At 52.4% G+C, this 23,563-nt stretch overlaps 2 long non-coding RNA genes across 2 annotated transcripts; one reads left to right on the forward strand and one right to left on the reverse strand.

The window, feature by feature from the left end:
* The first annotated feature begins 12,762 nt into the window (after positions 1 to 12,762).
* Positions 12,763 to 15,785, forward strand: LOC147576325 (uncharacterized). Its single transcript, XR_015240668.1, has 2 exons — positions 12,763 to 12,985; positions 13,575 to 15,785. It is a non-coding gene; the product is annotated as an uncharacterized LOC147576325 (long non-coding RNA).
* Positions 14,770 to 19,148, reverse strand: LOC147576326 (uncharacterized). Its single transcript, XR_015240669.1, has 2 exons — positions 17,360 to 19,148; positions 14,770 to 16,980 (listed from the first exon to the last, which is right to left on the reverse strand). It is a non-coding gene; the product is annotated as an uncharacterized LOC147576326 (long non-coding RNA).
* Between the last annotated feature and the right edge of the window lie 4,415 nt (positions 19,149 to 23,563).

Genomic DNA, 23,563 nt, shown 5'->3' on the forward strand with positions numbered 1-23,563 from the left:
GTGTCAAAAAACCCCCAGGTAAAACAGAAGATTTAAATATGATCCGGAGTCTCAGAACATAGTACAAAAATGTCCGGATCTCCATTCATTATACCAAGAACCAAGAATATCTCAAAATCGAATGCAAGTGACAATCAATAAATGCCAACGCTAAGGTGACAGAGATGTTAGAATTATCTGACAAAGATTTTAAAGCAGTCGTGGCAAAATACTTCAATGAGCAGTTAAGGATACACTTGAAACAAATGAGAAAATGGATATCCTCAGCAAGTACACGGAAGAAGAACCAAATGGAAACGTTAGAACTAAAAAATACAATAACTGATGGGGCGCCTGGGTGGCGCAGTCGGTTAAGCATCCGACTTCAGCCAGGTCACGATCTCACGGTCCGTGAGTTCGAGCCCCGCGTCGGGCTCTGGGCGGATGGCTCAGAGCCTGGAGCCTGTTTCCGATTCTGTGTCTCCCTCTCTCTCTGCCCCTCCCCCGTTCATGCTCCATCTCTCTCTGTCCCAAAAATAAATAAAAACGTTGAAAAAAAATTAAAAAAAAAATACAATAACTGAAATTAAAAAAAAAAACCTCAGTGATGGATTCCACAGTAGAATGGGAAAGACACAGGGGTGCCCGGGTGGCTCAGTCGGTTGGGCAACCAACTTCGGCTCAGGTCATGATCTCGTGGTCCGTGAGTTCAAGCCCCGCATCGGGCTCTGTGCGGACAGCTCAGAGCCTGGAGCCTGCTTCCGATTCTGTGTCTCTCCCTCCCTGGTCCTCCCCCTCTCACGCTCTGTCTCACTCTCTCTCTCTCAAAAATAAATAAACATTAAAAAAAAAAAAAGAATGGGAAAGACACAGGAAAAAAAAAAACCTGGAAGATACACTAATAGCCATTACCAAATCTGAACAAAAGAAAGAAAACAGACTAACAGAAAAATGAACAGAGCCTCGGGGATCTGTGGAACTATAACAAAAGATCTAACATTTACATCATCGGAGTCCCAGAAGGAAAAGAGGAATAGAGCAGAGCTGAAAAAACCCTCAAAGAAATAGGCTGAAAACGTCCCAAATTTGTGAAGAGACATAGACTTACAGGTTCAAGAAGCCAAGCAAACTTTAAACAGAACAAAGCAAAGAAATTCACACCAAGACATGTACTGATTAAACTTCTGAAAACTAAAGTGATAGAAAATCTTGAAAGCAGACCAAGAAAAACTGATGGATCTGAAAGGATAGATTAAGGCATATACAGAATTATAGTTGGGGATTTCAACACCCCTATCTCCACCGTTGATAGAACAACTAGACAGAAAGTCAACAAGGAAACAAAAACACACAGCACAATCAACCCGTAAGATCTATCCAATATTTATAGAACGTCCCACCCAACAACAGCAGAAGATACATTTTTTTCAAGTGTTCATGGGGTGTACGCCAAGATAGACCATATCCTGGGCCACAAAACAAACCTCAACAAATTCAAAAGAATAGAAATTATGCAGTGTGTTCTCCAACAATGATGGACTCCAACTAGAAATGAAGAATGAAAAGACAACAGGAAAATCTATGAACACTTTGAAACTAAAAAGCACACTTCTAGGGGCGCCCGGGGAGGCTCAGGCAGTTGAACGCCCATCTTCAGCTCAGGTCATGATCTCATGGTCTGGGAGTTCGAGCCCCGCGTCGGGCTCTGTGCTGACAGCTCAGAGCCTGGAACCTCCTTCGGATTCTGCGTCTCCCTCTCTCTCTCTGCCCCTCCCCTGCTCACTCTCTGTCTCTCAAAAATAAATAAATATTTAAAATATGTATTTTGAAAAGCACACTTCTAAATACTTGGGTCAAGGAGGAAGTCTCAGGGAAAGTTTTAAAAATACATTGAACTTCATGAAAATGAAAATACAACATGGCAGTATTAGTGGGAGACAGCTAAAGCAGTGCTGAGAGGTAATTTTATAGCACTAAATGCATATAACAGGGGAAAAGTCTTAAATCAACAATCCAAACTCCCACCTTGGCAACCTAGATAAAGCAGAGAAAATAACAACAACAACAAGAAAAGCAGAAGGAAAGAGATAATAAATACAAGAGCAGAAATCAATAAAATGGATAACAGGAAAACAATTTTTTAAAAATCAGGGAAACAAAGAGCTGGTTCTTTAAGAATAATAATGAAATCGAGGGGTGCGTGGGTGGCTCAGTTGGTTAGGCATCCAACTTCAGCTCAGGTCATGATCTTGCAGTCCATGAGTTTGAGCCCCGTGTTGGACTCTGTGCTGACAGCTTGGAGCCTGGAACCTGCTTTGATTCTGTGTCTCCCTCTCTCTCTCTACCCCTCCCCTGCTTTCTCTCTCTCTCTCTCTCTCTCTCTCTCTCTCTCAAAAATAAATAAACATTAAAAAAATGTTAAGAATAGTAATGAAATCGACACAATTCTAGTGAAACTAACAAAAGAAAAAGAGGGCTAGGACACAAATTGCCAATATCAAAAATTAAACAGGGGATATCACTACAGATCCAGGAAACACCAAAAGGATAAAATAGAATACTATGAAAGACTCTACACAAACAAATTTGACAACTTAGGTGAAATCGACTAATTCCTTGAAAACCCATAACTCACTCAATATGAAATAGATCATCTGAATAGCATTATTAAACAAATTATATTCATAAGGTAAAAATACTTCCCATCAAACATTTCCAGGCCCATACAATTTCATTGGAGAATTTTGGTAAATGTTTACAGAAGTTTAACACCAATTCTACACAATCTCAGAAAATAAAAGAAGGAACACTTCCCAATTCATTATATGAAGTTAGTATTACTCTGATACCAAAAACAAAGACAGTACAAGAAAAGAAAGAAAAGGAAAGAAAGAAAGGAAATTACAGAATAATATCTGTATATTACAGATTACAGAATTACAAATTACAGATTTGTACAGATTTGTACAGAATTACAAATTACAGAATAATAAAAATACAAAAATCCTTTAAAAGCTATTAGCAGATAGAATTCAGCAATATATAAAGTGAATTATACACCATGACCAAATCGGGTTTCTGTCGGGAATGCAAAGCTTGTTCAATACTCAAAAATTAATCAGTGCAATCTGCCATAGTAATAAGCTAAAGAAGAAAAATCACATGATCATATCAATCAGTACAGGAAAAAGCATTTGACAATATTCAACATGAATTTATGATTAGACAATATTCAACGTGAATTTATGATTAAAAACTCTGAGAGAAATAATAGTAGAGGGGACCTTCCCCTTCCCCAACTTAATAAAACATATATATATATATCTTACAGCTAACATATACCTAGTGGTAAAACATGAGAGCTTTCCATCAAAGGTTGGGAAAAAGGAAGCCTACTCTCACCATTCTCACTTAACATAGTGGTAAAAGTTGTGGTCACCTCAATAAGGCAAGAAAAGGGAATAAAAGCCATACAGACGAGGAAGGAGAAATAAAACTGTTGCTATTTGCAGATAACATGATTGTAGAAAATCCCAAGGAATCTACACACACAGACACACACACAATTCCTAGGATTAATAAGCAAGTTCAGCAACATCACTAAAACAAGATAAACACAAGAATTTGTTGTATTTGTATATACCAGCAAAAACAACAACAACAACAAAGGGACATCAGGGTTCAAAATACAATACCATTTCAGTTGCTCAAAAATTAAATGCTTAGGTATAAATCTAAGAAAACATGTACAGAACTTACATGCTGAAAACTACACAACTCTGAGGAAAGACTTCAAAGAAGATCTAAATAAATGAGAGACATACCATTTTCATGGATTGGAAGAATTCAACATAATAAACATACCAATTCTCCCTGAAGTGATACAAATGTATTGGCTAATATACAGCAATTCCTTTCAAAACCCCAGCAAGAATTTTGTAGATATAGATAAGATTCTCCTAAAATGTGTATAGAAAGGAAAAGGAATTAGAATAGCTAAAATGATTTTGAAAAGAATAAAGCTGGAGGAATCAGTTTACTGATTTCAAGGCTTATTATAAAGCTACAACAATCAAAATGAGAATATAGTCAAAATCTGTGAATATGAGAAGGTAGAGGGATTGACACACAGATCAACGAAACAGAATAGAGAACCCAGAAACAGATCCACACAAATATATACTTATATATATACTAATTTTTTACAAAGCTGCAAAAGCAAGTCAATGGAGGAAAGATAGCATGTATAGTAAACGATGCTGAAGCAGCTAGTCAGCCATAGGCAATAAAATGAACCCTGACCTAAGTTTCACACCTTTTACAAAAATTAACTCACAGTGGGTCATGGACATGCATGACAAATAAAACTATAAAACGTTTAGAAAAAAACATGAGAGCAGATCTTTAGGATCTAGAGTTAAACGATGAGCTCTTAGACTTGGCACCCAAAGCACAGTCTGTAAAAGGAAAACCTGATTAATTGAACCTTATCAAAAACTGAAAACTTTGCTCAGCCAAAGACCCGTTAAGAGGATGAAAAGGCAAGCTATAGGCTGGTAAAAATGGCAAACGAACAAACAAAACACAGACAAAAATTTGCAATCTGCATATCTGATGAAGGACAAGTACCTAGGATATATAAAGAATCCTTAAAACTCAACAGTGAAGCAGCAAAGAATCCAATTAGAACATGGGCAACAAACATGAAGATATTTTATGGATGAAGACATCCGTATGGCAAATAAACACATGGAACATGGTCAACATCATTAGTCATTCATGGTGCACATTAAAACCACGGCAAGCGACACACTTCTCAGAAGGGCTAAAATAAAAAATGGTGACAGCACCAAGTGCTACTAAGAAGGCACAGAAGCTGTGCCTATCATACTTTACTGGTGGGAATGTAAAATGGGACAGCCAGTCAGGAAAACAATTTGGGGTGTTCTTTAAGAATTAAACAGTCAGGGCACCTGAGTGGCTCAGTTGGCTGAGCATCCGACTCTTGATTTCTGCTCAGGTCATGATCCCAGGGTCGCAGGATCGAGCCCCACATCAGGATCCGCACTGAGCGTGGAACCTGCTTGATATTCTCTCTCGCTCTCTCTCCCTCTGCCCGTCTCCCCCACTTGCACTCTTTCTCCCTCTAAAAAAAAATAAATTAAATAAGTAAATAAATAAATGATAAAAAGTGAGCATGCAATGACTATATGACCCAGCCATTTACATTCTTGGCATTTACCCCAGAGAAATGAAGACTTATGTTTACACAAAAACCTGTATGTGAATGTTTATAGTAGCTATTTGTGTTTGTAATGGCCAAAAACGGGAAACAATCCAGATGTCCTTCAATAGGCTGATACATAAACAAGCTGTGATCCGTCCATCCTACAGACTACCACTCAGCAATACAAAGGAATGAGTTAATGGCACGCGTTAGAGGCTGAATTCCCAAAGAAGTAGGCTGAATGAAAAAAAAAAAAAATAGCTAAAGTATTATTCCATTTATATAACATTCTTGAAACGAAACATTAGAGAAGCGGAGAACAGATTGTGGTTCTGTTGTGGTTCAGATCGTGGTAACAGCGGTTGGCAGGAGTTAAGGAAGGAAGGAAGTGGGACAGGAGAGAAGGGGGGTGGCTATAAAAAGGCGGCAACATGAGGGATCCTTGCTGGTTGTGATATTGTACTCTAGTTTTAGAAGATGTTACCATTGGGAGAAGCTGGGGAAAGCGTACGTGGGACGCCTTTGTATTACTCCCTACACCTGCATGGGAATCCATAATTATCTTAAAACAAAGGTTATTTTTAACAAAGGAAGGGGTGCCTGGGTGGCTCAGTCGGTTAACCATCCGACTTCAGCTCAGGTCACGATCTCGCGGTCCGTGGGTTCGAGTCCCGCATCGGGTTCTGCGCTGACAGCTCGGAGCCCGGAGCCTGCTTCGGATTCTGTGTCTCCCTCTCTCTCTGCCCCTCCCCCGCTCATGCTCTGTCTCTCTCTGTCTCTCAAAAATGAATAAACATTAAAAAAAAATTGTAACAAAGAAAAAGGAGAAAAAAGCCGCCAAAGAAATGGAAGAACGTAATTAAAATGGGGAAAAGGCAAGCCACAGAACGGGAGAAGATACTCACAATACGTAGATCCAATAAAACACTTGCAAATAGGATACACAAACACCTCCTAAATATCAATTAGAAAGAGACAGACAGGGGCGCCTGGGTGGCGCAGTCGGTTAGGCGTCCGACTTCAGCCAGGTCACGATCTCGCGGTCCGTGAGTTCGAGCCCCGCGTCGGGCTCTGGGCTGATGGCTCAGAGCCTGGAGCCTGTTTCCGATTCTGTGTCTCCCTCTCTCTTTGCCCCTCCCCCGTTCATGCTCTGTCTCTCTCTGTCCCAAAAATAAATAAACGTTGGAAAAAAAAAAGAAAGAGACAGACAACCTAATTTTCTTGCAAGGAGAGGAAAGGCTCAAACACACACTTCCCGCAAGAACTGTCCAAACGAGAAGGCGCTCAACCCCCTCAGTCATCAGGGAAACACAACAAAGGCCACATTTCCCGTATATCCAACGGAATGGCTGACGTGAAGAACACCGGAGAATCAAATGTTGGCGAGGATGTGGAGAAGCCAGAGCCCTCGTGCCTCGCAATTGGGCGGCCGAGCGGCAGAATCGACCAAAGGGAAACAAACCCGGCTCTCTGGCCCAGCATTTTCAGTCCGAGAGAAAGGATGTGTGAGTCCAACACAGAGATGCGTGTTGCAACAACAGTCACGGCCCAAGTCCGGAAATAAGTCAGGTGCCCACAGACAGGCGAGTGGACAAACTGTCCAGTTCAAACAAAAGGATGCCGCTCAGCAATCTTTTTTCTTTTAATTTTTTTTAACGTTGATTTACTTTTGAGAATGAGAGAGACAGACAGACAGAATCCGAAGCAGGCTCCAGGCTCCGAGCTGTCCGCACAGAGCCCGATGCGGGGCTTGAACTCACAAACCATGAGACCATGACCTGAGGCGAAGTCGGACGCTTAACCTCTGAGCCACCCAGGTGCCCCAGCAATCTTTTAAAAATAGAGAGCAGGGACGCCTGGGTGGCTCGGTCGGTTAAGCGTTGGACTTCGGCTCAGGTCACGATCTCATAGGTTGTGAGTTCAGTACCACATCGGGTTCAGCAGTGAATGTGTGGAGCCTGCTTTGGATTCTCTCTCTCTCTCTCTCTCTCTCTCTCTCTCTCTGCCCCTCCCCTACTTACACTCTCTGTCTCAAAATAAATAAATAAGCTTTAAAAAAAAATAGAGCGAACCACTGATATATGCAACAAGAACGAATCTCCAAAAGATAATGTTGATCAAAAGATGGGAAATATCATGTGCGGAAGTGTTCCCTTTTTCCGAAATTCAAAGACAGGCAGAGCTCACCTAAGCTGACAGCCGATGAAAGCCTCCCCGGGTGGGGGTGCCAGCTGGCGAGGGGCACAGGGCAGCCTTGCAGGGGCTGGAATGTTCACTTCTTTGACCTACGTCGTCATTACCTGGGTGTAGACATAAGTCAAAAACAACCCGGTGAGCTGTCCACCTGACATGGGTGCACAGTACTTATGTAAGTGGTAAAACTCAACTGTAGAAAAATGATTTTCGATGGTTTTTCAGTGAATGCATAAGACACAGGGGGAGACCAGGGGGGGATCTGGGGGTACAGGGAAATAAATCCGGACCAGGACCTGAGTGGGCCGCTAAAACCTGCACCTGTTTCCGGGGGCCAGGGTGCCCCAGGCAAAAATGCTGCCAGTGACAGAGCGGATGAGGCGGCAAGCGTCCTCTCTGGACGTGGGCTCAGCCTCCCTCACCAGCAGGAATGCCCAGGCTGTCATGGGGCTTGGCCTGAACTTGTGAGCTCTTGGGGCAAGGCTGAGGCAGGGTGGAGGCTACGGGGGGCGGGGGGAGGAGGTGGCTTACTAGCGCCCTGGGTGGACACCCAACGGCGGGAGGGGGGTTCCATGGGAAGGTGAGGAAAAGCCAGTCCCTGGTGAAAAACCCCGCCTGCCCCAGGCTGCCCTCGTGCTGGCAAAGAGCAGGCAGCTAATAAATGTCTACCAAATTGCAGCAAATTGCCCGAGCCTGGACACATTCTACAGCTCAGCCCCGTTCCCAGGGGACTACTCACCTACAGACTGATGATCAAACTTTGTGCCCTACTTTATAAAGCACTCCTAATAAATAAAACCCAGGGCACGGGTCCCGACTCCACCTCTCACTAGCTGTGTGAGCTTGGGCAAATTCCTCAACCTCTCCGTGCCTCCATTTTTTTCAACGGGAGAATGGGAACGAAGATTGGGCGAGTGAGTACACGTAAAGCTCTTAGAATAGCGCCCGGCACGCCGTGAGTGTGGGTCGCATAGCCAGCTGGCGGGACAGGCAGTTCTCCGGCCCATCTCTATCCCCAGGGCTGTGCGGTCCTCCGGGGCGGTCGTTGACCACCCAGGGCAACCGAGCACTTGGGATGTGGTTAGGACCAACTGCGACAATACCACCATATCAAACGCCAAAAAAGAGAGGAAGATCTCACTAAGATTGCTTTCCATCCGTTCCATGTTGAAATGATAGCATCTTGGATGTATTAAGTTAAATGAAATGTATTACTAAAAAAAAAAAAACAAAAAAAAACAAAAAAAACAAAAAAAAAAAACCTTCACTAGTTTGTGCTTCCTCTTTTGACCGTGATTACCGGAAAACTTGGCATCACACGAGCGGCTCCCGTTTGGGGTCACCTGGCCACCTGGACCTCTGCTGGGCCGCCCTGCCCTGCAGAATTTTGTCTTTGACATTCTGACTTCTCCACTCTTAACCTTCTTTCTCTTCCCCTACGTAAGGCGCTCGCTCTCCCCCACGAGGAGCTCGGAACCGTGCCTGTCAGAACCTACCCCCCTGTGAGGTAGTGACACAATTTCTGGGGATAACGGGGCATCGTTCCCCAGAAAAGAGGGCTCGTGTCAGCAGAGCCTTCTGCCAAAGGAGAAGAGAGGGGACCCGGTGCTTCTGGCAGATGGCTGGGGCGGGGGCGGGGTGGGGGGCACTGGCACTACGGGGCATCCCTGCTCCCCTGGAGTTGCTGAATAGAATCTTGGAGGTGGAAGAAACCTGCCAGCTCATCGGTCCAAAGTCCTCCGTTTCAGGATAAGAAAACTCAAAGGGAGAAGCTCAGGAGCTCTCCCGACTGAGCAAAGCCAGGGTGCAGGTGCAGGGCGGGGGGGGGGGGGGCTGGGCTGCCACCCCGAGGCCCCTCCACCACACTGTCCAGCTGCCACCTCTCCCGTGTCTCCCTCTCTACAGGCAGCTGCTTGGGTGGTGCTCCTAGGAACGGCCTGGGTTCAAATCCCGCCTCTCGACCTACTGGCTCTGTGAGCGTCGGCAGGTTTCTCGACCTCTCTGTGCCTGCACCTCCTCGTGTGTGGAATGGGAGAAGCAGCAGTGCCTGCCCACCTTCCAGGGCCATTCTGAGGACAAGCGAGCACACACTGAGCTGTGCCAGCACAGAGGCCCCACGCACAGGAGCTCTCTCCTCTTCTCGTTGTCACCACGGCGTATGCGGGACAGCCTGCACTGGGCCACGTCACAGGCAACAAAGCTCTCTCTTTTCCCATAGTAGTTACCTATCGCCACGTCAGGATCCCACGGCGGATTCTCTGCTCAGGGCCACACAGGGCTGTAAGCAGAGTGTCTGCTGGGCTGTGGTCTCATCTGGAGCTCGACCGGGGAAGACTCTGTTCCCAGGCTCACTCGGTTGCTGGCAGAATTTAGTTCCTCGTGGATGCCGGACGGAGGGCCTGACCTCTCGTGGCCATCGGGTGGATGCCGCCCACAGCCCCCGCCACGCGAGCTTCCCCATTGACCATCAGGGGCAGTCTCTGGGGCGAGTCTGACAGCCAGCCAGAGTCTAACAGAACACGACCCAGTCAGGGACGGGACGTCCGTCACCTTCACCATCTTCTGTTAGTTGAGAGCGGGTCACAGGTCCCGCCCACACTCGGGGACTTCACACAGGGTGTGTTTACCAGAAGGCCGGGAGCATGGGGCCACCCTGGAGTCTGTCAGCGGCACCTCATGCCCCCGGCACACAGTTGGGTGCTGTGGGAGCCCACCCACATGCTGCTGATCTCAGGGGACTCCTTCCTTCCCTGATCCCTCCCTTCCATCTGCAGAATCAAGGTCTGGGTCAGCTAGTGGGCACTTGCTGGCAGTCATGTGTGGGGCACCTACTACGAGCCAGATGGGGGACGGGGTGCAGGACCAGGGTCCAGTACAAACAGGGAAACCCCATATAAAAAGCCCAGGGGGGTGGGTGGCTGGCCCCGAGCCCCCCATTCTTGCTGCCCCCAGACCACAGACCCCTTGCTTGCCTAGCACGCAGACACTTCAACAGCCCAACATTCATGGTTGCAGAAAACATTAAAACAAAGATCCATGGATGGAAGTTAGAGCTTCCCAGCCTGTAGCAGGGCCCCGGGCCAGAGGACACCCACCGGACCCCATGGGCAAACAGATGGGGACAGTCAAATGGGCCTCTTGGCCCAGGCAGGCCGGACGGGGCTGGGCTGGCTGGCAGCAGGTGGGAGGGCCCCACAGTCAGCCCAGGCGGCAGGGAGCCGTGTGCAGGATGGGGTGTCCTGGGACCCAGACCCCCCACCCTGAGATGTCTCAGGACCAGGACCAGGGCCGCAAGGCACAGGCGGCTCGTGAAAGCCGGCGGCAGGGTCCAGGTCTGTGGAGGCGGCCAGCCACCCACAAAGCAGCATCCTCGGAGGGCTCCCGCCAGCCCTATCCCCAGACCTGGCCGGCCAGGGGCAGGAGGGCCCAGGCGGGAGGGAGGAAGGCTTTGGTGTGGGTTCGAGCCCCGGGAGCAGCATATCCAGCGAGCCTCGGTTTCTCCATCTATAAATTAGGGGCATGGTGGTATCTCACCCCTGGGACAACGTAAGGACAACACAAGGAAATGAGACAGAGGAAGCTTTCACTGAAAGGCAACTGAAATAACTGAAGGTAAAAAAAAAAAAAAAGAGAGAGAAAATGGGGCGCCTGGGTGGCTCAGTGGGTTAAGTGTCTGACTTTGGCTCAGGTCATGATCTCATGGTCTGCAGGTTTGAGCCCCGCCTCAGGCTCTGTGCTGACAGCTCAGAGCCTAGACCCTGCTTTGGATTCTCTCTCTCTCTCTCTCTTTCAAAAATAAACATTAAAAAAATTTTTTTGATACATAAAAAGTAAAAGAAAATGATCTGGTCTGTTCTGTTCCTTGAAGACCTAGAACTCACCCAGGGAAGATGCCTGGTCGGAGCCCATGATTCGACCAGAAGGGGCCCCTCCCTGGGCCTGGAGGGCACCCCCAGTTACCCGCCTGGTGCTCCAGCCGCGGAGCACATCGCCACCGCACAGAGTTTAGCGCGCCCTCAGAGTCGGGCATTCTGCCTGCTGGAAAGTTCCCTTATCTTTAAATCCGACTCTGGGGGTATGAAAGTCACAAATGTGGCGGCTGCAGCTCCCGAGTCGTCAGCGGGGAAACACTGCTGGGGCTTGAACGAGGGCAGACGGAGGTTTCCAAAGATCGGGGTGGGTTTCCTTAAGCCTCTAAAACGTTCTCATTTCATAACCAGCTGACATGCCCATGAAAGTGACACTTTTCCCAAGGAAGCATCGCGCACAACTAGGGCGAGGCTAATCACCCGCCAACGCCCTCCATCACCGCTGTGGGCCTGTTGCCCACAGCCCCGCCGGCAAGGGAGGGCCCCCGTCCCCTCCCGGTGACCACGGTGTTTGTTTCTTTGAGTTCCTACCAACAAACCGTGGGCTGCTGATTTTCTTAGCCACGCCCAAGGCCAAGGGATGTGCTGAGCAGCCTCACAGGCTGACGAAGGCCAGAGGCATTGGGGTACCAGGTTCCAGAAACCCAGCCCCTCTGCCCCAAGCTGCTTCTGCCACCCACCGCTAGCAACAGCCTGTACCTCGCCCCGACCAACAGCCCCCCCCCCCCCCCCGCTGCCAGGCTCTGGGCCTGATGTAAGAGATCTGGCATCCCCACGGGGACCTCTCAAGTAGGTGTTCTTATGTCCATTTTGCACACGGAGAAACTGAGGCTCGGAGAGGTGAGGCGCCAAGATCTCACCTCTACAATGTGGGGGAGCAGGGTTGAACCCACGTCCGTCTGGCTCTAGCATTTGTCCCCTTAGCTCAAGTCACCAAGAGATGTTCAGCACCGGCTGCCTGCATGGCCACGACAAGAACAGACAAGGGCAGGCACAGTCCCAGTGAGGGAACTTGCAACACGGCCGGAGGAACGAACGAGTGAGTGAACGAACGAATGGGGGGCCTCTGAGGCAAGGTGATTGATTGCAATTTCCTGGCCTGGAACCCTAGCTGCTCTAAGCTGGCAGAACCCCAACACTGCTTTGGGATCTGCCTGAGCCTGAGAACGGGGGATGTGCAGGTGGCATATTTGGGGGATCAGGCCCAGAAAGAGGGACCAGGGAGAGTGAGAAAGGGCAGGAGGCTGAAGCAATCTGTGGTCCATCCCCAGCCGGGGACCCCTGAAAAGCACGCAGAGTGCACCTCACACACAACGGCCAAAGGATGGGGGAGGGGAGGCTATACCCACCGGCTCCCATCCCCCATGGTCAACGGTGGCTACAGAGGGGTTAACTCCTTCACCCTGCTAGGCCTGTGGGTGAGTCAGGTGACTGAGCAGCAAAGACAGCCCAGCAGAGAAGCCCAGAGGAGAAAGGACCCACCTGAGGGCGGCCAAGGGGAGGTGCTGTCGGGACCCACCTGCACTCAGCCAGCTTTCCCAGAAAGGGCCACAGTGTAAAGCATGGAATGATGGGCAGCAGAACACAAGAAGGCCTGTCTGTGCACCTGTTCATTCTGTCAGTGTTTACACAACGAGAATCGGGGAACGCAGTGATGGATGTTCTCTGCACTTGTTCTTATATCTCCTCTAGGAAAATCCCCCTCTCAGATTTGAAGGTGAGTGGACCTGGCACATGTAGGTGCTCAACAAATAGATGAGGGAGGTGGATGGATGGATGAATGAATGGATGGATGGGCATGTGGGTGGGTGGATGGATGGATGGATGGATGGATGGATAAATGGATGGGCATGTGGGTGGATGGATGGATGGGCATGTGGGTAAGTGGGTAGATGAATGGATGGATGGATGCATGGGCATGTGGATGGGTGGATGGATGGATAAATTGATGGGCATGTGGGTGGATGGATGGATAGATGGATGGGCGGGAACGTGGGTAGGTGTGAGACAAGTGGATGGACTAATAGATGGATGAGTGGGTGTGTGGTGGAGCCCAGATTCCTTCTGCTGCTATGGCCCACCCACCTCTGCACTGGCAATGGGTCCAACAAACAATATGGGATCCCTAGGCAGGTTACAGCTAGAAAACCAGCCAGACATGCTGAGAGGAACCTTTGTGTCAGATGCACTGGGAGGTGGCTCCCAGCCAGGAGACATAAGCTGTCTCCTAATGGCTTGGCAAGAAAGCCTACCAGCTCTGGGGTACATGGGCCAGTGTCTGAATCCTGGCTCCCTTCCCTTTTAAGGTGGCTTGTCCGAGTCTTGGTTTTCCCACATGTAAATGAGGATCATAGCAGCTCCCACCCTTGGCCATGTCAACTGCAATAGTGTCCCCCTGGAGGGAAACCGCCATCACGTGCTAAACCTGGAAGCCCCTTCTCTGGGTGAAGAAACCCCCAAATGGAGAAGGTTCTTGAAGTTCCCAGCCAAGGCTGATACTTCTGATCAAGGTGATGGAGTCAGGCATAGGAGTGAGCAGGGCCATGGGATTGGTGGCCCCCAGCTGTGTCTCCTGATATCACAGTCTGTTCCAAGACGCACAGGGACTCTCGGAAAGACCCCAAAGCCAAATCTTGGCTTGCCCTGTATTCTGAGAACACTTCTAGATGTTGACCGTCTGTGGACGGAAGGTGTCTGCATCACCAAGGAGCACACCCAGAAAACGGGGTGAGCTGTCCACTCCCCAGAGGGAATATGCTAAAGAAGTACACCAAGGGAGAACAAGACCCATGCCTCTTGGGAGGGAGGAGGGAAGAAGGAGTTGATGGAGTGGTTGGCTGACCCATCAGTCAGTAACTTAGTAACTCACAAGCTTGAAGCCTGGTCCACCAACACCCACACAACGATAGCCCCTACCTGAGGTCCCGCTTCCTTTTTTAAAAAAATTTTTTGATGTTTATCTACTTTTGAGAGACAGAGTGTAAGCAAGGGAGAGGCAGAGAGAGAGGGAGGCACAGAATCCGAAGCAGGCTCCGGGCTCCGAGCTGTTGGCGCAGAGCCTGACGCGGGGCTCGAACCCACGAACCGTGAGATCGCGACCTGAGCCGAAGTCGGACGCTCAACCGACTGAGCCCCCCAGGCGTCCCAAAGTCCCACTTCTAATACCTGCGCTTGGGTTCGTCCTCCCCTGGGCCAGAATGAATCACATCACTGTCCCACTCAAAACCTTCATGGACCCCCAATATCCACAAAACAAAATCTACAGACTTCCTTCAGACAAAGCCCTGAAATTGAGCCTGAAACTGAACCCCCAAAACCCCTTGCCCACCACCCCCATTATACCCTACTCCAGCGATCCTGGAGAAGCTCCCTTGGTCAGGCCTCCGCTCACACTGTCCCCCGACGCTGGTGCCCTCCCTCCCATCCACCATGCGTCCAAGTCCTGCTTCCAGAACAAATTACGTCCATCAAGAGTCATGTTTAAGGGAATAGGTCAGGTAATGGGGACACAGGAATCATGCCATTTTTACTAAAAAAAAAAACAAAAACAAAATGAAACAAGAAACCAGAAGTCTATTGAACGATAAACACACTTTGGCCTCAATTTTGTGTTTGTTTTTCAAGTATATCCACGTGCAGAAACCCGGGGGAAAGAATGGCCGCATGTCACAAGTGGTCTCTACCGCTGGAGCCCACCAGACCGGCTTCATTCATCAGTTCATCAGCAGGGATTCCTTCATTCAGTGAATCCTCACTGCTTCGGGCAAATGTTCTGGAAAGTCCGTGGGCTCCCACCCTGAGGGTTCCACGGCTACAAGCGCTGTTCGCAGCCCCAGGAACAGATGATGAGGGTCGGCTCTGCATCGAGTGGTGCTCAAGGGCCTGGAGTAAGTCGCCGGGGGCAGAGGCCATGAGCTGGAGCCAACCCAGTGGCCAAGCGCCATAGCTGTGGCTCTTCCCCAGCCTCTCTGAGCCTCAGTTTCCCTGCCCGTGGAAGAGGTCGCAGCGGCCCCTGTCTGTGAGGGCGGCTGTGGGGTGGGAGAGGGCGGAGCCCGTGGCAATCCGGTCTCAGCCAGCACGGTGGTGTGGACAGCAGCAATGGGACGGCAGGCCGACCCTCTCGGAGAGGGAGACCGCTAACTAGGGAAATCTCCGCCCACTTCCTTCAGTCCTGTTGGCAACGGATGTCGTCTGAGTGTCGCGGGGCTGCGGTAACAAAGAACCCCACGCCTGGTCGCTTAAAACAATAGAGACTGATTCTCTGACGGTCTGGAGGCCAGAGATCTGAAATCAAGGGTGGGCGGGGCCCCGCGCCCTCCAGACGCTCTCGGGGAGGGTCCTTCCCGCGCCCTACAACTTCCGGGGGCTCCGGACATCCCCGGGTTGCGGCCGCAGCGCTCGCATCTCTGCCCCGATCTCACCTGGTCTCTGTGTGTGCGTGGGTCTTCACCTCTGTCCTTTATAAAGACACTCGTGGGATTTGGGGCCCTCCCTAAGCCACGATGATCTCGTCTCAAGACCCGGACTTTAATTACATCTGCGGCAAAGACCCTACTTCCAAATAAGTTCACGTTCTGAGATGCGGTGGGTATGAATGGGGGGGGGGGGGGGAGGGGGGGAGGGGACACGATTACCCCAGTCCAGACGGCCAGGCAGGGGTGGACAAGTGGTCCACTCCATGCATCCTGGAGTCAGGGAGGGACTTTCCTCTCCCGCTGGGCGCTGAGGCCCCCTCCTGGCCCACGGATGCTGTCGCCTCCGGCTCCACGGGTCCCCGTGGCCCATGGAGCGCACGCGTGCCACGCTCAGCCCGGCCTGTTACTCCCGACCTCCCTCTAAGAAAGGAATCAGACAGACCCAGAGTGGAGGAACCCGTGAAAACGCCAGAGAGGTGCCAAGTGGAAATCACAGGGAAGGGCAAGTGTCCACAACATGCCCACCGCCTAGAAAGAATGGAGGTCCGCTGCATCAGGAAGGGAAATCAAGGCAGGCATCACGGCGTCGAGGAGCCTCGGGGGTCATCCCTCACGGGAGAGCAAGGCTCCTCCGGGGAGGTCTGGTAGGTGAAAGTCACCCCAGGTGCCAAGCCGCCTGGGCAACGTGCTGGGGGCTGGGACACTGGATATAGAGTGTCAGGGAGACAGAGGGAGAAGAGTGCGGATGGAGACCAGGCCACCATTTGGCCGGTGGGTGGGGACAGCACGGGGAGACGGGCCAGGAGGCAACGAGCCACGCTGCTGCCACCAACCTCCGGTCCCCAGCAGGGAGGCCAGGAGAGATGATCCTCCTTGGGGGACCAGAGTCGCCGGCAGCCGGGGTGGGGGTCCTCGAGCCGCTGGGCGGAAGGTCAGCACACAGATCGCCTCCTGGAGACAGGTCCTGGCTCAGAGACACGGACCCCGGTCACACGCGGAGCACGGCCACGACAAATATTTCACCGGGAGACCCTCCAGGAGGGGGAGAAATGCCCAAAGCTCCCTTTGTCCTAAAACGTTAATGTCCAATTTTAAATTGGGTCGGGGGACGGAGGAGGGGAAGAGAGGAAGGCGGGGGCGGGGAGCCATCACTGGGCATCATTCATAAGCCACACACTGGGCCCTTCATCGGGCCCCAAACTCACCCTTGTGGCTTTACGCAAAGATTTATTGAAGCCCCAGCATGGGCTCATTTATTTTCCTCCAAACCGATTTGAAAAGACCGTTTGCATCTGCCCTGGAGGGGGAAAAAAAACACAACAAAATGTGCCTATTTGGCAAACTTTGTTTGAAAAATCTGCTTGTCCCCAAAGAAGCGACTGCGTGTGTTTCGTCGGGGCCAGGGGCTGTGCGTGTTGGGGAGGGGATGGTTGGGGTTCGGTCCTTCCCCATCATCTGCTGGCCAGAGAAAGCATCCAGAGAGCACAAACTCAGACATCCTTTTCTGGCATAAAGGCTGTTACACTGGGGTCTTTTGCTCCAAGATCAAGCTCTCCTTGGGGCTTTATGTAGCCCCCCATAGGGGCAGCTGTGCCCGGGCAGCTGTGAAATGCAAAGAAAAGCATAAAGCTGAGTGGGGGAGGAAAAGGCAATAGGAATGTCAAACATCAGCTGACCTTGAGGAAGGGGTGACAGTTCCATTTACTCTCCCCAGAAAAGAGAACGAATCCGTGAATCCACTCTGCCTCTTCTTCCTATCCATAATATACAAAGAGTTCTTGTAAATCAACAAGAAAAAAAAAACCACATTAATGGAAGAGTGGGCTAAGGATACAGTTGGGTAATTCATCAAAGGAAAATAGGGTCCATAAACACAAGGTAACAGAACGTTGAATTTTGTCAACGATCAAAGAAATGCAACGTCCCGCATAGACGGCGAAAGTGCCATTTTGCTCTTAGCGCACTGGCCAAGGCGCGGAAGAATGTTAACGCCAGGCTGGTGAGGGCTGGAGAGCGGAGGCACAGCTGCGGGACCTAACGTGGGTCCCCCCCCACCCCTTCCCGGCCACACGCCTCTCCAGCCCAGACCCGGGCGTGCTCTCTGACCCGCCTCACGTATAGGACTCGAGGTCGTGCCCGGGGGGTTGGCTCCGGGGGTCCAGGTGCCAAGCCTTATCTAAGCAAGCGAGAATGGCTCGTCCCCGCGGCCTCCAGCCCTCAGCACAGGCAGCCGGGTGGGCAGAATGTCGTGGCTGCGAGCCTCTCCCGGACGGAACGTCCGCTCCTGGCCTCGTGGAGGCAGAGACGCGTGCTGGAAGCGGTGGGTGGGAGCCCCGGGGAAGAAACCAGCTGAAGGTCAGGAAGGAAGCCCAGGCAGTCAGGACCTGCCTTCTGGACTGAGGAGCCTGCTCGCTGGGGGCCGATGAGCAGAAGCAGGCTGGGGTTTCCCCCCAAAGCAGACAGGCTCCCAGACACCTGCGGCAGCCTCAGCCCGCTAAACCCGGAGTTGCCCACGCCTGGAACAGTGAACTCAGAGCATCGGCCTGGAAGGTCCCCCGGAGAATGCCCTGGCCGCCAGGTGGGGAAACTGAGGGCGGAGGTTCACCCATTAGCTCTGGATGCTGGTGCACACAGAAGGCCCCCGACACTTGCTCGTCGAATGAGTGTGTTGAGTGCACCTTCCCTTCTCCCCCACTAGGGGGATGGCGGTCTGCTTGCCTCTGAACCCCCCTCACCACCTCTCCCCAGTGCCTAGCCCAGGGCCCGTATACAGGAGGTGCCGAAGCTGCCTGCTGACTGCGGAGCCCTGGTGAAGGGAGCCGCTCGCGGCCAGAGCCCCTGGCCACACAGCGGGACCTTCAGGGGTGTCTGCAGCACTTCCCGCAGCCCCACCCGGGTCCCGGCACCGTCCCCCGGGACACGTGTCTGCAGGAGAGCATAATTATTTCTTTTCAAGGGAGGACTCTGCCATCAAAAGATGAACGGATAAGACGCGGCCCATCCCTACACTGGAATATTATCCGACTTACGAAGGAAGGAAGGGAATTCTCACACAGGCTGCACCACCCAAGAACCCTGAGGACATTGTGCTGAGTGAAAGATGCCAGTCACAAAGGACAGACCCTGTGACTCCGCTCATATGAGGTCCCTAGAGCCGTCAGATTCCATGGAGACGCAGAGCCATCCCAGGGGCTGCGTGGTGGGCCCGGGGGGCCATCCCCGCCTCGGGGGTTCAGAGATCTTGTCGGGGGATGACGAAAATCTCCGCGTAGGTGCTGGTGAGGGTCACACGGCACGACGAATGTATCTGAGGCCACTGGGTTGACACTTACAAATAAAGTGAGAAACATGAGGTTATGTTGTATTTAACCACAATTTGAAAAAAAACAAAAAAACAAAAAACAAAAAACACCAGCTCGGGCTCCAACGGGTCCTGCGTGCGAGCTACGCGGCTGTGAGCGAGCTTCTCGGCCCTCCCCCGCCCGTGTCCTGTGCGTGGCGTGAACATGACCATGGAGCCTCCCTCCCTGGGTTCCGGTGGGGCTGCCTGAGCAGGTGCGCATTGAGCGTCGCATCCGATGACTGTGGCGGCCCTCCGCGGCAGCCAGGATGCCCTGGATGTGGGCCCCCAGGGCCAAGACTCAGTCCTGACCGCAACTCTGGGACCTTTTGTTCCGTGCCTCTGGGCCTCAGTTTCTTTGTCCGTCCAATGGGACACCTAGTGTCCGTCCCGGCAACCTCCTGGGGGAGGCAGGAGGTACCAGAGACACTGCTGCTTTTGATAAAGAGCTTCAAGACCGGGTATGGAACTTCCCTCAGGGGGTACGGCTCCCCTGATTCCAAGAGAGCTCAAGGCAGGGACCTCCACCAGCAGGCCGTGACCTCATCTTCATTCATCTGACCCGCTGCCTCTTCCCTCAGACCAGCAGCTACTTAAGCCCAGGTAGCGTGTCTGGTTCACCTCTGTTTTCCCAGTCCCTGGCATACAGTTGGTGCTTAATGAATGTTGGTTGCCTCTCTTGGCTGAACCGTTCTACCGCAGACTCAAACATGCTGTGAGGTTTACATGGAAGCCGAGAGTTCCCGAAGAGCGTGTCCCTTCCCGCCACGGGGACGGCGAGCCGAGAAGGGGCATAAAGGAAGTGTTTCACGTGCCCTCAGGTGCCTCCTTTTCCTCTGTTCTCCTCAGCCCAGAGAAGGACCTTCTTTGAGAAAAAATGATGTAAGGGGGGAAGGAACGGAAGGAAGGAAGGAAGGAAGGAAGGAAGGAAGGGGGAGGGAAGGGGAGGGAGGGAGGGGAAGGAGGGAGGGAGGAAGGAAGGAGAAAGAAAGAAAGAAAGAAAGAAAGAAAGAAAGAAAGAAAGAAAGAAAGAAAGAAAGAGAAAGAGAGAAAGGAAAAGAAAGAGAGAGAGAAAGAGTGAGTCAAGGAAACCAGAATGAGCTAAAAGGCCCTCCCATGAACATGTGTTTCCCTGTATTATTAAAACACTTTGTCTTTACAACTCAGAAAATTAAAAACCTCTATAAGAGCCAGGCCGTCCACATCAGTATTCATGACATCTGTCTTTCCCTATAAAACGCCCTGAATGAAAGCCCCCAGCAGAAACCGACTCTCTCCTCCCGGCGCTCTCTCTTCCCCCCTTCAAAACAGATTGGGAGACAGATGATTGCATTGTTTCCTCGCATTTCCATCTGAAAACTCCCCTCCGTGTTGGCCACTGGGCGCCCCTATTAAGGCCCGGGCACCACGGGGCCACGTGGGCTCGCAGAGCCTCTGTCTCCCTGGGGCCTTTCCATCGGAAGAGGAAAAAGAACCAGGCAGACAAAGGTGCGGGACATAAATTAAGCCCCAGCTTTTTAAGTTCAAACTGAATTTTCTTTATTTTTCCACAGCTGTCAGAGGAACCGGGTAGAAATCCAGTAATGCATGTTTAATGTATTAAAAAAGGGAGGGAAAAAAAAAAAGCCAAATCGTCCACTGCGAACGTTCCGTCCGCCGACTTGCATTGGGGACATTATTTCGGGCCAGTGAACTCCGAGCAAGTCAAGTGTGGAGACGTGGACTGGGGCCAGAGACCCCCCACCGGTGGCTGTCATATCTGCTGAAAGCCACTTGTCATAGGCAGCCAGGGGCGGGAGGGGGACAGACATCTCTCAGAGCAAGAGGAGGGCCACCGCGGCCGCCCGCTTCTCCGAGGCCTGCTTGTGGGCGCGCTGGCCAGGTCAGCCGGACCGCAAGGCGCGTGGACCCGCCACCAGGCCCCCGCCACACCGGGCTCTGCCTATCCCTTTCCATGCGCTCCCTTGGCCCGTGGGGAGGCCACCCCGCAGGGAGGTAGGCCTGTCGGGAGCTGCAGGTGGCCAGGGGGAAGGCCACATTGGGGCTCCCGGCCACACAAGAGGAGCAGGAGGAAGAGGAACCAGGGGCACCAGGGGCCGCCAGGCGGCAAGGATCCTGGTCACGGTGCCACGCGGCGCCCTTCGTGGTGGTGGGGACACCCCAACCAGCCGGTCCTCTCCAAGCACTCAGCCCTCTGAGCCCAAGCTCAGTCTCATCCCCCAGGGGAGAGAGAGAGAGACCCATGGGGACACCCCTGGGGTCACCGCCTCCCCAGGGACATCACTACGCATCGGGGTCCCCCACACCACCACCGTGCAGAAGAGTGGCTCCCTCCTGCCACTTTCGAGGCGATTTCCCGGCACAGACCGGCCCGGTGTCCCCAGCAGCACGGTCGAACGATTCCACCGAGAGTAGGAGCTCTTCCGGCATGAACCCACCTTCTGGAAACAGGTTTGGGGAGGCTAAGGGGCCACCTAGAGCCGGGATTGGACTCACCTGCGTCCCTGACTGGCTCCCTTTGGCACATTCCCCACACCCCCCGCAAATTAGGCGACACAGTGTGCCCCAGACGTCTGTGCCACCGGCAGTCGGCCTGTCCGGACTCGTGGGGTGCCCCCTGCCCAGCACCACACTTCCAGCCGAAATTTTTCCGGGGCCACGTGCAGCCCAGCCGGCCCAGGCCAAGGGCAGCGGTCCTAGAAGGCCCCGGGCTTCCGCTCTCTTCTGATCCCGTGTCGCCACCTGTAAAGTGGCTGAAGGCCCCTTGGGCCGCCCGCTCCAGAGGGTCACTGTGGTTCCGATGAGCAAAGTAGAAATCTCTAGAAAATCGCCAAGTGCTCCCCGAGGCTGACCCCAGAGCACCGAAAAGCAAAGGCCTGCACGCCCCCAGGCTCTGCCCTACTCCCAGACCGCCCAGCAGGGCCTCCGGGTCTGGGCAGAAGGGTCCTTTCTAACAGAACTTCCAGCTCTAAAACTCTATTCTCCTGTGTCCACACTCATCGGGACCCCAAAGGGGCCACTTGTTGCCGGGTCATTCCCATGGGATTAAGGGGTCCGCTCGGTTCCTCTTGAACGTATTCTGGGAGCGAACCCTGTCGTGGCTCGGGTCCTGGTGCCGGCCTCCCTCAGGACGCCTGGGGGTCTCAGCCAGAGGCTGGGACGAACAGCCCCCCAAACAGGCCAGGGCATCTCGAAGCCAAACGTCAGAGGTGCGTGAGGGAGAGCCGCGCTCAGCGCCCTGCGAGGCGGCAGCCACATGGCTCAGGCCATGTCCACAATTCCTGGTCAGAGGTGCTGACCCCGGGCCCCCCCCCACCATGCAGTCCACCCCAGCCATTAGGGGACCCCGGTGGCACAGAGCTGCACAGCTGAGTCCCATTCTGGGGTCACGGAGCTACGGCCAGGATGAGGAAGGGTGGCCTTTGGGTAGCAGGTGGGAGAAGACCGAGCCGTGAGGCCCCGAGGGCCTGACGGGGGTGGGGTTTGAGGATTCGGCTCAAGTAACATGCCTTTCCGAGGCTCTGTCTCTTCTGTAAAGTCACACGATGGTGACCTTTTTCCAGAGGGCTCTTGGAATTCGCCTGATTACTGGGTCCGTCCAAAGCAAGACGCGGGATCATCGCCACAAAGGATCTGTGAGATTCTTCCTCTTCCTCTTTCCAGCCCCACCCGCCGTCCCCAGCCCTGGGATGCCATTCTGCTTTCCATCTCGGTAGTCCTGTTTTCCAGAATGTTATGTAAGTGGAATCCTGCGGTGTGGGAGCTTTGGTGATGGGTTTCGTGCACTCAGCCTGACACATCTGAGATCTGTCCTGGGCCCATCTGGGTGCCCACCAAGGTCCGCATGATGGAGCCCTAACTCCCAGAACGTGTGTTTGGAGAGAGGGTCTTTAAGGAGGCAACGGGGCTACAACCAGGCCGTCGGGTGGGCCCCTGTCCAGTGGGACTTGTATCCTTGTAAGAAGGGGAGAGGTGGACACACGTGGAGGCCCCCCAGAACACACGCGCAGGGACCGTGCAGGACGAGGTGCGGGCCGGCCGTCTGCAGGCTAAAGGGAGGCCCTGCGGACACTTTGCTCTTGGACTTCCGGCTTCCAGAACTGGGAGAGGATGAACTCCCGCCGCTCGAGCTGCCCTCTCTGTGGTATTTTGTTACAGCAGCTGGAGCGGGTGAAGACAAGATCCACCCAAGTGGTGTGAAAAGCCTGTTCGTTCCTTCATGTCGCTGAGCAGGGTCTCGTGGCGGGCGGGTGTCACATTTCGTGCGCCCCTTCGCCTACTGTGGAACATTCCGGATGTTTCCAGTTTGGGGCCGTTACAAATAAGTCCTCGGTGAATACTGGCGGGGGGAGGCGGGAATCGCCAGCGCAGTGCCTGGTGCAGAGTCTGTGAGCCCACACGTGCCTGCACCTCTCGCACACGCAAATGCACACGCACACACGCGTGCACACTCTCGTCACCGCTGCTCCCTTGGATGAAGGACCCGTTGCTGTATTCGCGGGTTGCTTGAAGTCTGTGCTGAGGTTTGTCTCCGAAGGTA

The sequence above is a fragment of the Puma concolor genome, chromosome D1, assembly GCF_028749965.1.
Source record: "Puma concolor isolate L17-30 chromosome D1, mPumCon1.1.hap2, whole genome shotgun sequence".
NCBI lineage: Eukaryota > Metazoa > Chordata > Mammalia > Carnivora > Felidae > Puma > Puma concolor.